Below are 15983 nucleotides of genomic sequence, written 5' to 3'. Positions count from 1 at the left end.
CTACTCACTAACCCTAACCGCACATCTTGTTTATGGACTGTGGGAGGAAACTGGAGCACTTAGAGGAAACACACGCGACCATGGGGAGAAGATACAAACTCCTTACAGACAGCGGTGGGAATTGAACCTGAACTTACAGCTGGCACGGTAAAGCAATGTGCTAACCACTGCCACCCATAACTCAAACAGCTTGGCCTAACTTCTCTAAAGATCGAGATGGGCTCTCAATGAGGCATAAAACATTCTGAAAGGCTGTTTTCCCTGTCTGGGATTGTAAGAGCAGATATCGTCTAAGATGAAGTTTAGGTTAGACACTTAGAACTTTACTTCCATTAAAAGGATTGTAAAGAGAAACAAAGGTGAGATGACTGGAGATAAAATTTTGTAAGGACTATGGAGCATTAGACTGAGGATATAAATAAGAGATAAAAACCACCGTATCTGAAAACAAGGATGAGAATTTGAAAAGTATGGTACAGATGAACAATGAACCAATGTACAAGACCAGCAGTGGGCCACTCAACCTCTCAAACCTGCTTTGCTATTCAGAAAGATCATGGCTGTAACCTCAACATCACACTTCTGCCTTCTGCCAGCAATCTTTCACCTTCGTGCTCATTAAAAGTCTATCTTCTCTTTGTCCATCTCATCTGTTAAAACCCCATAAAAAAGGGCTTGAGAACTGTGATGTGAGCAAAGCTTCAAGTCAGCTCAAAATTTTAGATGGTGCTGGTGAAGCACAGCGATGACTTGTGGATAGCAAACAAAACAAAAAATTACTGTATTAATCACGCTTTTTCGCAGATACGATCACTGCAATCAATAGACTGTAACCTCCCTTTCGGAGTTGAGCTGTTGAACTCCTGTACAACCAGACATTTTTGCGGTGTTTACTAAAGTCTTGAAGGTTTAGGAAGGTCGTAGTGTGGCCAAAGCGAGGTGGCGGGGCCTAGGCCCGAGAGCAAGAAATAAGACAATGTTTGGCCATTGCTGGTGCAGACTTGGAGGCGATTTAATGCAGTAGAACTGAGACGAGTCAAGCATAGGCCATGCAGAGTTGAGGCAGCAGGACCCAGGCCTGGGTCTGAGAGCAAGGAAAGACTCAAGGTTTGATCAATGTAAATGCTGGTCCGGATTAGAAAGGTCAGGTATGGCCTGAACTGAGGTGGCAGGCCCAGGCCGGAGAGTGTGTCGAAGCAGCAGACTCCAGGTCTGAGATCAAGGAATAACCTGAGGTTTGGAAGATTTAAGCGCCAGGCCAGGTTGAAAAGTGTCAAGGCTGGAGGTGAGGGACGGGCCAGTTCAGGTTGCTGCTCATCTCTGCACTGAACTGAGGCTGTGGCCTGCAACTAATGGGCTCATGAATTGACTACAGTGTTGACTGGCATTGTGGCCGTGAACTCACTTTTGTGAACTTTAGTTCTGAGTGTTATTTGCTTATTTTTATTGTTTGTATGATTTGTTTTTTCTCTCAGCACAATGGGTGTTTGACAGTCTTCTTTTGTAATGCTTCCTATTGGGTTTCTTTGTTTTGTAGCTCTCTGTAAAATGAATCTCAAGGTTGCTTATAGTATACATACCTTGACAATAAATGTACTTTGAACTTTGAAATGCTGAATAGAAGAGTCCTGATATCCTTAGACTTATGAATAATAGACACATGACTTCACGGACAGGTAGCATTCTATGATCTAGACTAGAGGTAAAAATGGCAATCCAGGGTTTGGCAAGGATGTGAAGTCAAGGTCTTAGATATTGGCCAGCAATGCAGGCTAAGACGAAGAGCAGTAAAGTCTGATTCAACCTCAGAAGATGATCACAGTGGAATTGGTAGCGAGAGATTCGATTAAAGGCAAGGGTTTTGGTTTTCTCAATAGGACCAAATAACAGGAGGAAATTTCTAATCCAATACCAAAACTTCTACCGGATGACTCAATGGACAGGTTGACGGCTGGATAATGAGGTTAGGTGGAGCATTGAAGGGAATCCAATGTTGTGTTGGCTGGAACTGTGAATTGTGATGTTGATGCAAAGATATTTCAAGGAAACTTATATAATTTGAAAGAATGGACAAAAATATATGCTGATATAGTATAATATAACTTGACCATGGATGGTCCCAAGCCTGGTTGTGAATGGAGGAGGAGAGTAAACCCAACCCATTAAAAACCTGCAACTACAGAAACATCAATAGAAGCTTCAAAGACCACATCCCTGGGAGAGGAAGGATACACAAAGATAAGCTACACCAGGGGATAACTTGAAACTCCAGCCCAGAACAAAGGACTCTGCTAAGCTGCAGTCAGTAGTCTAAGCCCCAGTAGGAGTGACTGGCTTAACGAATGGTCTATTAGTATAATATGGATAAATGTGATGCTATCCACTTTGGTAGAAAAAAAATAGAAAGGCAATGTAGAATTATTAGATTGAGAAGTGTTACAGGAAAATATAGGGGGATGGAACCGGACTAAAAGCTGGCAAAGGCTTAATAAACCAAATGGAGTTTGTTTACATCACAGGAAGTACTGTGCAAAGATCTTAAGTACACATATATATATATATATATATATATATATATATATATATATATACACACACACACACACACACACACACACACACACACACACACGCACACACACATACACACACATATTTACAGTGGGAAGGGGACAGGAAAAAAGGAATCATGGTTAGGAAAAGGAGAAGGATGGGGGGGAAGAGAAAGGGAAGCAACGTAGAAACGTTTTGTAATGATTAATAAACCAATTGTTTGGAATCAAATTACCTTGCCTGGTGTCTCGGGGCTGGGTGTGTCTGCAGCCGCACCACCGGCCTCCCCCCTCCCTCTTCCCCTCCCTCCTGCCCCTGGCACTCCGTCTCTGCCACATATCCCATACTTCTCCTGTGGCACTCTATCCTTGTCAAATCCAACATTCTTTACTCCTGCCAGATTTACAAATTCTGTCTCCACTACACGTTGATAAATACAGAACTGTGCAAGAGCCTTAGGCACCCTAGCTCTATATAATTGTCTAAGACTTTTGCACAACACTGTATAAGTATAAACTCAACTTCAAACATGTCAAAAGAGCAGATAGATAAACTTCTAGACATAAAAACCCTCAAGGGTATTCGGGTAGGTTCCTTCACTTAAGGATCTGGCCTCTTTCGCAGTAGAGAAGCACGGAGATTCACTGCAGTCTGATCCGAGTTATAAGTGGCAGGCCCCAGATCCCAGAGTTGTGAATGCTGGTTCTCAAATTCCTCACCACCAGCAATCTTCCCTCTGCATCATGCCAGTTCTATCTTGACAGAATTTTATTTGCCTTTTTTGTGACCTCATCTGAATATTCTCAACTCGGGGATATTAGGGACATTTAAGATACTCTTCGATAGGCATATGAATGACAGAAAATGAAGTGCTATGTGGGAAAGGAGGATTAGATTGATCTTAGAACAGGTTAAAATGTTGGTGCAACATCACTTTGCTGAAGTGCCTGTAGTGTGCTAAGTTCCATCTCCAGTATATACAGTTATAAGTGGCTTAATCTTTATTTTCAAGTCAGTCCTGGAACCAGTTTCGTAAGCCTTTGTTGCACCCAATGCAAGAACATTCTTTATCTCATAAGGACACTAAAACAGCATACAGAACTCCAGATGGGGTCTCACCAACTGCAGAAACATATTCTTGGTCCTGTACCCTATCCTCTTGCAACGAAAACCAGTATTCTGTATCAAAGTAAATGGTTGGCCATTATCAGAGCAGGCCTAAAGGGATGAATGGCCTACTCCTACTTCTTGCTTCAATAATATTGACAAAGGACAGCATTTACATAAGAAACAGGGACAGCCAAAGATAGGTGCCTTGAAAACGTCAAAAGCAGTTTCAAGGAGTGGGAAGAATAGCCACTGAAAGAGATTCCTGACTTCAGCTAACTTAAAAAGCATAGTGTCATTTCAACATATCAATGCACTTACAAAGAAGGCACAAACATGTTTCAGGAGTTTGGGTATGTCACCAAAGACACTCACAAGATTCTAGATGAACCATGGAGAGCATTCTAACTGACTGCATTCACCATCTGGTATTGGAGGGGTAGCGATGCACAGGATCAAAATAAGCTGCAGAAAGATTTGAACTCAATCAGCCCCTTCATGGGAAGTGGCTTCCCCAGCATTCTGGACAACTTCAAGGAGCGATACCTCAAAAAGGCAGCATTCATCATTAAGGACACCCATCACCCAGAACATGCCCTCTTCTTATTGCTACCATCAGGGAGGAGGTACAGGAGCCTGAAGGCACACACACTCAAGAACAGCTTCTTCCCCTCTACCATCAGATTTCTGAATGGACATTGAACCCATGAACACTACCTCACTACTTCTTTCTTTTTTACTGTAATTTAGTTTTTATTTTTATGGATTGCAATATACCACTGCCGCACAACAATAAATTTCATGACATATGCCAGTTATATCAGACTGGATTCTGATTCTGAATAACCAAGCATGGTCCTGCTCAGCTAAAGGAGAAGTCATTGAAGAGGTTTGAGTCAACCATCTGAAAGGTAGCTAAAGGTTTGGAAGGGCCAAGTGGCGACGGTTTTATAAAGTTGTTCGTAACTTTGACAAGGACTGTTTCAATAGCACATTACTGGAAGATCAATAGTAGGGTACAAACATGGATTGAGCGTGAACCAACAAGTTTATGTCTTTACATTCACATCAGATTCTGAAACATACTGGAAATTGCATTGAGAAATGTCAGAGGTTTCAAGTAAAACTATCGGGAAAAACTTGGTCCATATATCAAGATGTATAGAATTTCACTAAATGGAGAAGCTGTCAATGTAGTTTGATGATGAAAGATTGAATGCAATAATAGGTTAAAAAAAAACAAGTTCAATACCTGCTAAACACAAGAGATTCTGCAGATGTTGAAAGCCTTCAGCAACACACACAAAATTCTGGAGAAATCCAGCAAGTCAGGCAGCATCTGAGGGGAATAAACATTTGATGTTCCAGGTCCTGATGAAGGGTATTGGCCTGCAAAATCAACTGTTTATTTCCTTCCATTGATGCTGCCTCAAATGCTGGGTTCCTCCAATATTTTGACTGTGTTGCTCAATACTTGCTAATTACCAAAAAAATTACTTGCAGTTAACAAAGAAGTTTTCAGCATTTTGCTGTAGTCCCAAATTTACAACAATCTTAACACTGAAATCAACATAGTGTCTAACTAGGAATTACCCTTTTGCTCAGTTTTACCCTATCTTCACAAAAAGTAATATCACTGGATTCAAATAGCAAAACAAAACCTAATAGTTGGCTATATATTTACTTTGTCCCAATGGAGCCTAGTGCTCTGCTCTTCACCCGATATGTCTGCTGTGTTTCCACCACAGTTAAGCTATGCAGCTTATGTGACATACAAATCCATCCTTGTAAAAACCTCAGAAATGTTAGAGCACCTGGAATCAATGCTCTTAATGTCTTCAAGTATTTTACCAGGAAACAAGCAACTTCCTCCAAGCTCTAGATTAATGACACATCCTTAAAACTCCCCCAGGATGATGACCTTGTCACTGATCATACAACCACTGTCCCAAAAAGTGACTTCTCATTTGTTCTAGAGAACTTCTCTCAACAGTGTGCCACCTTACTGTTCCTTAATGTAAACACCCCACATCTCTCTCTTCCCTAAGTTTACAAGGAGGACTATTTCAATAGACCTACTGCTTCCAAATGTACTCATCCCACAGACTCCAGTTCTTCACTCCAATCTTTCTCTTTTTATCCATTTTATTCCCATTTACATCTGTGGCATTTCTGATGCTTTGTGGCACTTTAACATTAGATTAAAGTGCTGCTTCATTTTCACCATGGATTACTCTGGAATTCCAGTATCTGCAGAATCTCTTGTGTTTATTATTTTTAACAGGGATGTGCAATCCTTTCAGCAGAGGGATGCGAGACATGGACAGAGACCCAACGTGTTTCCTTCTACCACTATCGTCATTGTCATGGCTATCTCTCGAGGTTGAGGATGATGGTCTTCGTTCTGAAGAAGTGGTCCACAGAGTGAAGACGCCTGTGCGTGTATTTGTTTAACATGTACTTGATGTTGCACTCCAAGAAGCACACGATACTTCACAAGTCAACCAACTGATTCCAATGGCATGGAAACCACAATGACTGGAGCAGATGGATTTGTTGCAGCCTTCATCTGCCTGCACAGCCGTTGAGTCTGAAGTAACCTCGTCCACCTGTTCCACCGTTGAGGTCTTGGTTGGATTGTTCTTTGTCAGGGACCTCAGCCTCAACCTCACTGCCATGGGTGACCCTACCAGGAGCATAGCTCCAGACAGCATTGCTCTCAGGATCACAGGACCACACAAGCTTCTCCACCAAGACAAGGTGACAATCCACGAGGAATACCACCATCACTCTTTATTTAGCTCAATTTTTATCCTCACAATGATCTTCCCCCACCTCTTCATAATAAAAAGTATAGTTAATGGAAACCTTAGAGTATGATGAGCACTGGTTGCTTTGTGAGATACATCCAACAGTCATTGCCTCAACCCCAGTCAGATCCATTTCTTCACTTCTTTTTAAGGTACACTGAAAGCTGCATAACTCTGCCATAGATGGTCCCAAGCCAGCCAGCTGCAAAAGGAGGAGAGCTGGGCATGGGGCTAAAAACTTCACCCCATAAACCACCATTGAGCACAACTACATGAAGCATTGTCACAGGAAAGCAGCATCCATCATCAGGGAATTCCACCATGCAGGCCATGCTCTCTTCTCACTGTTGCCACCAGGAAGATGATACAGGAATCTCAGGACTTACACACTAGGTTGAGGAAAAGTTCCAACGACCTTTGCACTTTCAAGGACTCTTCATCTCACGTTCTCGATATTTATTGCTTACTTATTTATTATTCTGGCAGAAATATTAAAAATGTCCTTAGCCACGGGTATGGTGCCAGAGGATTGGAGGGTAGCTCATGTTGTTCCGTTGTTTAAAAAAGGTTCCAAAAGTAAACCAGGTAATTACACTCTGGTGAGCCTGACATCAGTAGTAGGTAAATTATTGGAAGTTGTTCTGAGAGATCGGATATACAAGTATTTGGACAGCCAAAGGCTGATTAAGGATAGTCAGAACGGCTTTGTGCATGGTCAATCATGTTTAACGAACCTTGTAGAGTTTTTTGAGGAGGTTACCAAGAAAGCAGACGAAGGAAAGGCTGTGGATGTTGTCTACATGGACCTGCACGAGGACACTCCCGATCAAAACTTCTCCGTGGACGGCTTCCAGACCGTTCGGGCTGACCGGAAGTGCACTGAGAGCGGTAAGCGTAAAGGAGTTGGGTGCTTACTGTTCTGGCTAACAACAGATGGTGCAATCCGGGTCATATTACAATCGAGGAATGTTTTTGTAGACTGGATATTGAACTTTTTACTGTTGGACTTCGGCCACATTCCACCGAGATACAACACTGGGCGGCGCGGGAAGTTGTTCCTGCCTGTGGCCATCTAACGTGCAGCTCCTTCCGCGGAGGGTCGGACACCCTGAGCCAATAGACTGGTCCTGGACTTATTTTCCATCTGGCATAGCTTGTATTTTGTTGTTTGATTGCTTGTGGTTTTTGTATTGCTATATTTACGCTCCATTCTTGGTTGGTGCAGTTGTAACGAAACCCAATTTCCCTCGGGATTAATAAAGTATACCTATCTATCTTTGACAAGGTCCCACATGGGAGGTTAGTTCAGAAAGTTCAGACACTAGGTGTCCATGGAGAGGTTGTAAACTGGATTCGAAATTGGCTGTTTGGGAGAAGACAGAGAATGGTAGTGGATGATTGCTTATCAGACTGGAGGCCTGTGACTAGTGGTGTGCCTCAAGGATCTGTACTGGGACCATTGTTGTTTGTTGTTCATATCAATGATCGAGATAATAATGTGGTAAATTGGATCAGCAAGTTTGCTGATGACACTAAGATTGGAGGCGTGGACAGCAAGGAAGGCTTTCAATGCTTGCAGAGGTATCTGGACCAACTGGAAAAATGGGCCAGAAAATGACAGATGGAACTTAATGCAGACAAGTGTGAGGTGTTGCATTTTGGAAGGACAAATCAAGGTAGGACATACACAGTAAATGGTAGGGCACTGAGGAGTGCTGAGGAACAAAGAGATCTGGGAGTTCAGATACTGTACATAACTCCCTGAAAGTGGCGTCACAGGTAGACAGGGTTGTAAAGAAGGCTTTTGGCATCCTGGCATCATTCATAAATCAAAGTATTGAGTATAGGAGTTGGGATGTTATGGGGAGGTTGTATAAGACATTGGTGAGGCCAAATTTGGAGTATTGTGTACAGTTCTGGTCACCTAACTATAGGAAGGATATCAGTAAGATTGAAAGAGTGCAGAGAAGATGTTGCCGGGTCTTCAGGAGTTGAGTTATAGTGAAAGATTGAACAGGTTAGGACTTTATTCCTTGGAGCGTAGAAGAATGAGGGGAGATTTGATAGAGGTTTACAAAATTATGAGGGCGAAAGACAGAGTAAATGTGAATAGGCTCTTTCCACTTAGATTAGGAGAGATAAATATGAGAGGACATGGCTTTAGGGTGAAAGGAGAAAGGTTTGGGGGAACATTAGGGGGAACTTCTTCACTCAGAGAGCGGTGGGAGTGTGGAACGAGCTGCCATCTGATGCGGTAAATGCGGGATCACTCTTAAGGTTTAAGAATAAATTGGATAGGTACAGGATGGGAGAGATCTGGAGGGTTATGGACTGGATGCAGGTCAATGGGACTAATGGAATAATTTTTTGGCACAGACTAGAAGGGCCAAATGGCCTGTTTTCTGTGCTGTAGTGTTCTACGGTTCTATGGTTCTATTAATATTTCTTTCTTTTTCTATTTGCAGCTGTCTTTTGCACACTGGCTAAATGCCCATGTTGGTGCAGTCTTTCAGTGATTCTATTAAGTATGTCTGCAAGAAAATGAATCTCAGGGTTGTATAAGGTGACATATATGTACTTGATACAATAAACTTACTTTGAACTAAAGACCTAGAGTTACAGAAACATCAAGAGAAGCTCCAAAGACCTCATCCCTGGGAGAGGACGGATACACCACGAAGATGGGCTACACCTGGCGACAACTTAAGGGGGCATAGAACTCTGGTGAGTTGATGATGGTAGTCTATGCCCCAGTAGGGGTGATGGGCTTAACAACAAGAAGAAAGCTGTTTAAAAGAGTTTTCAGTTCTCATTTTGAACTAGCAACTTTCAACTCCTTGCTAACTTCCATTCCACTCACATTTTCTTATGTTTCTTCTCTGAATTCTCTCTTCCCTTTCTTCATTTTCAAACTACAGTATAGCTACCAACATCCATTAAAAATTCATACTCCCATTGCAGCCCGGACTACAATTCCTCTTGTACTGCTTTCTCTAAGGTTTCGATTCCATTCTTTCTGTTTCTCCAGCTCAACTTAATTGCACCTAGTGGACTATTTGCACACCAGTGCTACTCTAAAAATTGTTTCTGCTCCACTCCATCAATGAAGTCTATTGCATTCAGCAATCACAGAGTCATCTCGTCTACACTGGAGAAGCCATATTGATTGTGTGGTTTCAACTTCTATGTTCCTCCAACAAAGTCCAAGGAGAGGTGAAGGAACAACACCTCAACCACATTACAAACTTCTGAGTTCATCAGTGAATTAAACAATTACAATTAGTCAGATATTCTAGCCACGTGCCTCACACTTGTATTATGGTAGCTATGGATTTTATTCTCTTCTGTGTTTTACACCTTTGCAGGCAAAATGTCTCCTGTTTAATGGACATTTTCATTCTGCTTTACTCTGCTCCATTTCCAATTCTGTCATTCAATCTCTTCTGTGCTCTTCTTTATCAGAACCAGATTTAATATCACCGGCCTATGTCGTGAACTTTGTTAACTTTACAGCAGCAGTACAATGAAATACATGATAAATACAGAGCGGAAAAAACTGAGTTACAGTAAATATATATATACCTACTAACTAGTTAGGTTAAAATAAGTAGTGCAAAAATAAAACAGAAATAAAAAAAATATTGAGGTAGTGTTCATGGGTTCAATGGCCATTTAGAACCGGATGGCAGAGGGGAAGAAGCTTTTCCTCAATCGCTGAATTTGTGCCTTCCGGCTTCTCCACGTCCTTCCCAATGGTAATAGTGTGTAGAGGGCACGTCCTGGGTGGTGGGGATCCTTAGTGATGTACTCCGACTTCCTAAAGCACTGCTCCTTGAAGATGGCTTGGATACTATGGAGGCTGGTACCCATGATGGAGCTGAATAATTTTACAAGTTTCTGCAACTTATAAAACTTATACAGATGCCTCCCTTCCCCATACCAGACTGTGGTGCAACCACTCAGAATGCTCTACACGGTACATTTGTGTAAGTTTTTGAGTGTTTTAGTTGACAAAAACAAATCTCCTCAAACTCCTAATGAAATATAGCCACTATCTTGCCGTATTTAAGCTGCATCGATATATTGCATCGAGGGTAGATCCTCAGAGGTACAGACACCTAGGAACTTGGAATTTCTCACCCTTTCCACTTCTGACCGCTCTATGAGGATTGGTTGATACTTCCTCATCTTACGCTTCCTGAAGACCACAATCAGTTCTTTGGTCTTGCTGACGTAGAGTGCAAGGTTGTTGCCGTGACTTCACTCCACTAACTAGTATGTCTTGATCCTGTACATTTTCCACTTTGCTTTCTTTACTTCTCTCCTCACTCTGCAACATAAATCTTGTTTTATCTGTGTTTCCTTGTTCTGATAAAACTTTCAGAACCAGGAAACTAGCTCTCTTTCACATGTGCTGCCTAACCTGATAAGATTTTCCTACATTTCCTGTTGGACTTCAGATGTCCAGCATCTGCTGCATCTCACTTCAAAGCAAGCTTGACATTGGCTCAAAGAACATACATTATCCAAAGGAAAAGCACAGTCAAAGAAGGAATGCATAGCCTCACTTATTGTTCTCAGTGCCGGATGTCTGTGCACACTCTAGTGATGCCTGGTGGGTGCTGCAACCTTTAATTTTTCTTCAAGGTCTCATAATGATTTGACAAAAAGTAGACACACAAACTCTCCTATTACAGAAAAGCAACCAACAATAAGATATACAGACATTATACAAATATGTTGCACCTTGGGAGAACAAAACAAAGTAGCACATACTGAGTGAGTGGTAGGGCACTGAGGAGTGCAGTAGATCTGGGAATACAGATCCATAACTCCTTGAAAGTGGCTTCACAGGTAGATAGGGCCATAAAGCTTTTGGCACATTGGCCATTTGCTAGAGGAAAAGTAATTCACCTGACCCCTTCATAAATCAAACTACTGAGTACAGGAGTTGGGATGTTATGCTGATGTTGCATAAAAGGTTGGCGAGGCCAAATTTGGAGTATTGTGTGCAGTTCTGGTCACCTACCTACAGGAAAGATAACAATAAGATTGAGAGTACAGAGAATATTTACAAGAATGTTCCCAGAAATAGAGGACCTGAGTTATAGGGAGAGAGTGAATAGGTTAGGATATGTTTTTCCCTCTGGAGCACAGGAGAATGATGGGAGATTTGATGGAGGTTTTCAAAAATTATGAGGGGTATAGATAGGGTAAATGCAAGCAGGCTTTTTTCCCCACTGAGATTAGGTGAGACTAGAACTAGAGGTCATGAGTTTTGGGTGGAAGATGAAATATTTAAGGTGATTCTGAGGGGGATCTTCACTCAGAAGGTTATGCGAGTGGGGAACAAGCTGCCACTGGACGTGGTGGATACGGGTTTGATGGCAACACTGAAGAGAAGTTTGGACAAGTACATTAATGGGAGGGTTATGGACAGCTATGGTCCAGGTGTGGGTCAATGAGACTAAGCAGAATAACAGTTCAGTATGCATGAAATGGGCCAAAGGGCTTGTTCCTCACTGTAGTGCTCTGCGACTCTATGAATCACTTCCCACTCTTGCAAAGTAGTGTTCAGCACCTTAAGGGCAGTCACAATTACAGGTGAACTCAAGGCTTACTTAATGTCAAAACAGGGAACTATATTTAATCCAGATTAGCCATCAAATGAGAATCCATCCCATTACAAATGTGACATTTACTTTTCCTGCAGCAACCATCCTTTCAACCTTTTGTCAAGGTGACAGGATTAGCACTGAACTGAATTAAAACAATCAAAAGTTAACTGATGGAAAAAAAGCGAAAGCATTTGATCCATCAATTCAACTGTCACTCAAACCCAAGTTCCAGAAATGAACTGCCCATCTCACAATCCAACTGTCAGCTAGATTTAGCACATACCAACGCACTACTTTTCATCATGATAAAGACCACTGGAAATGTTAATATTGAAAAATGCACTTATTTAAAATGGCATGCCTTTAGGATTAAGGTTTTGCCCAGATAGCTGTTAACATACAAGTTCAGAAAAATATGCTACATATTCTAATCATGACAAATCTGCAGATACTGGAAATCCAGGAAACACACACAAAATGCTGGAGGATCTCAGCAGGTCAGACAGCATCCACGGAAAAGAATAAACAGTCAATGTTTGACATTTCAGACCGAGACGCATCTTCAGGACCGAGCCCTAAAGAAGGCTCTTGGCCTGAAACGTCGACTGTTTACTCTTTTCCACAGATGCAGCATGACCTGCTGAGTTCCTCCAGCATTTTGTGTGTGCTACATATTCTAATAATTCAATTCAATTGGATTATTCCTGAATATTGAAAACTTATTTTTATAACTTAAAGCAGATGCATTGTGTTAAAAAGAAATGAAAATTCCATATTAACACGCATTGAAGTTTTTGTGTAACACTGTACTTTACAGAAACACTAAATGAATGAAATTGGTATCTAATTACAACGTATAAACAACTAAAAACTATAAAGGAATTTCCATCTTATTTTCATTTTGTAAAATCAAAGCAACTGTATTCAGTTTTTAAGACAGACATCTTTATTATTCTTACAAAGTAAGTCATAAAATCGAATAACCCCAAAGAGTCAAATCAGGAATAGACATTTAGTTACATTTAACAATTTCGTACTGGCACAGTAAAAGATATCATCATTTTAACCATGTGGAGTTGTAAACCCTTGACTCCCAACTCTAGCCAAATACCTGTCAGTACAGTATGAGTCAGTATTGCAGTTGCTCTGCTCACAACCCACAAACTATTAATCAATCCAGTTTTATGTTGTATCATTTATCCCATTTTGTTGTGCTATAACAATGGCTTGAGCTTACTAGTCATAAATTGCATGTTAGCCAGCTGACAACTTTTTTTGCTAACCTACTTACATTGTTAATTTATGAGCAATAATATTAAATTACTCACTCCACAAAAGAAAGTCTGCATTTAAATAAACAGCTAAAAGTCTGTCATAAGTAAACTTCTCAATTTGTGGATAATTTGGAAAACGTTTCTGTAAGTTGATCTTACCCCATCCTTCAGTCACTGCAATACTTCCACTTGCCTGATATACTTTATTCAAAACATTTGGACACTAATTTCAAAGTATTCTTTAAGCTGGCACATACAGCAAACCAGGAAACTGAAATATATCAACCTAACAGCATAGAAGAAAGGATAATATTAGCTAAATCATTGCAATCTGTCTCTTCTCAAGTTAAATTAATGAAGTGCTTTGAATTTTCATATATTTTTTGGAATTTACAGGTAATTATTTAGTTTGCCTGCTAATACGATGAACTGATAAGCAAAGCTTTGGACCTACTCCAGGGTTCAGATATGAAGGCTCATTTTCGGTTTGGAATGCTGTTGTTCGCATAATGTTTTTATTTTTTTCTTTCTCTTGTGCAACAAGTGTTGGTCTTTTATTTTTATTCTTTTTTTCTCTCTTTAAACAGGTTCTTTTGAGTTTCTTGCTTTGTGGCTAACTGTGAGCAAGCAAATCTCAAGGTTGTATAATTTATACATTCTTTGATAATAAATGTATCTTGAATCTTGTATTTAGCTTAAGTATCATTTTCCATACAAATCAGAACTAATCTTTTAAAAAATCCTCAACTACATATTTTGATTAAATACACTTGTACTTCGGAAATGTAATCCTTGAATTTCACCTTTCATTTCATCATTCTGATTTTCTAGATTAACGAAGTGCTGCACTGCCACTACCTTCTTAACCTATCGAGAGTCACAGATACAAGTTATTAGACATTGATCCAACGTCCACAGCTGGAAGATAACAGACTATTGCCCGTAGGTTCACACAAGCTTTTGCTGACCTCAAACTGTGACCCTCATACCAGTGGCCACAGGCTGCAGGTCATGACCTCTTCAAGTGGTATCTTGGGAGAAAAGTCATTTTAACTGGAGGATCAACAAAATCCATTGTACGATCTGGACACGAAATACGGTCCCCTAATTTTAACTTAAAAGTTTAAAACATATAAAGAGAAAATGTTACAGAATTTTCATTCTTAAAATAAACATCGTAATTTAGACAAGTACATTTTTTAAAGTAATAAATTATACCATAGAGAATTAACAGTCAATGCCAATTTTCACATTTGAAACTGCTGCCAAAACCCTTGCATCATGTTTTTATGCCTTATATGAAGACAATTGCCCCGAGGCATTTAACAAATGGAAAGCATGAGATTTATTAATAATTACCTCTAAACTGAAAAAACATGAAAATTTAAAGCACTTCACTTATCTATCTTGTGAAGAGACAGAATGCAATTTTATCGATTTGCTTTCATTCAGAACACAACAGGGCATACACATTTCAATAGCGCATGGCTAGCATATTTCTGATTCACCTAAAACCATACAACTTTTAAAAGCAAAAGTAACATAATACCAGAAATAGCTTACAATTGATTACAACTGTCATCCATAATTTACCTCCTCAATTAATTGCTCCAAATTTGTATTAAGTTAATGTTTGACCAGCAGAGGGAGCAATTATACCCAACCAAGCAAACCATCTCAGCAAATTTGGAAATTGTTCAGAAACCGATCAACCCAGCGAGTGATATCAATGAATAACAATAATCAGGAGAATATCGTCATTAGCCCATCACACTCCATTGTCGTTGTGAAGAGATATTGTTTAAATTATTCTTCATTGATTTTTCCTCATACCTATTTAAATTTCTTGCTACCAAATATCCACTTCTCATCTTTGTCTTAACAAAGCTCCTAATTCTCCTTTCACGCCTTTTAGCTTTTGAGAAACACTTTATAATTTTACACATTTATTTCTTTTCTTTACAGATATATCTTTTAATATTTTCCAATTGATTGAGAAGTCCTAATTTTCTCAAAACGTATTTCAGTAAACCTCTTTGCATAACTTTACCTTTCACACCAAAGTAGAATGTCCAAAATTGGGCCAATACTCCAAATGAAAATATAATTAGTTTAAGTATACATTTTTTTTGCAATTACACAATGAATAAGATCATGGCACTTACTGTTATTTAAACATTTCATCAATCTAAAGTCATTTTGACATACTTATGTATATAAATCACCAAATCTCTTCATTTTTCCTTTAAAGATATATTAGTTTAATTTTCTTGTACTTATCTACAACTCTCACTTAGGAAGATTAACATGAGAGGAATGTGGCTGGGAGTGCAATTGAGTGCCATATTACAAGGCAGAAGTATGTAATCTGCAGATAGAGTTGAGAGCAACCTACTCCCATTCTCAACCCAATTTTTCATACAGCATGACATATGATTGTACTTTCTAAAGAAAAATATGTACTTTTGCACTTGAACAATTAAGAACTACATAATATATGGTGGGAGGCATAAAGAAATTCTTGAGGGAGATAGGATACTGCACATAGATTTTCAAATCTAAAAAATCTACTTAACTGTTATGTAAAATATCAAATTTTAAAAATAAATTGTATATTTGAA

General features: G+C 39.8%; 1 protein-coding gene across 3 annotated transcripts in view; it reads right to left on the bottom strand.

The window, feature by feature from the left end:
* Positions 1–15983, bottom strand: part of skap2 (src kinase associated phosphoprotein 2) — a 267070-nt gene that overhangs the window by 238387 nt on the left and 12700 nt on the right. The window lies entirely within an intron of this gene.

This window comes from Mobula birostris, chromosome 19 (assembly GCF_030028105.1).
Source record: "Mobula birostris isolate sMobBir1 chromosome 19, sMobBir1.hap1, whole genome shotgun sequence".
Taxonomy (NCBI): domain Eukaryota; kingdom Metazoa; phylum Chordata; class Chondrichthyes; order Myliobatiformes; family Myliobatidae; genus Mobula; species Mobula birostris.
Note: the sequence above shows the minus strand (reverse complement) of the source record. Positions and strands in the feature narration are given on the sequence as shown.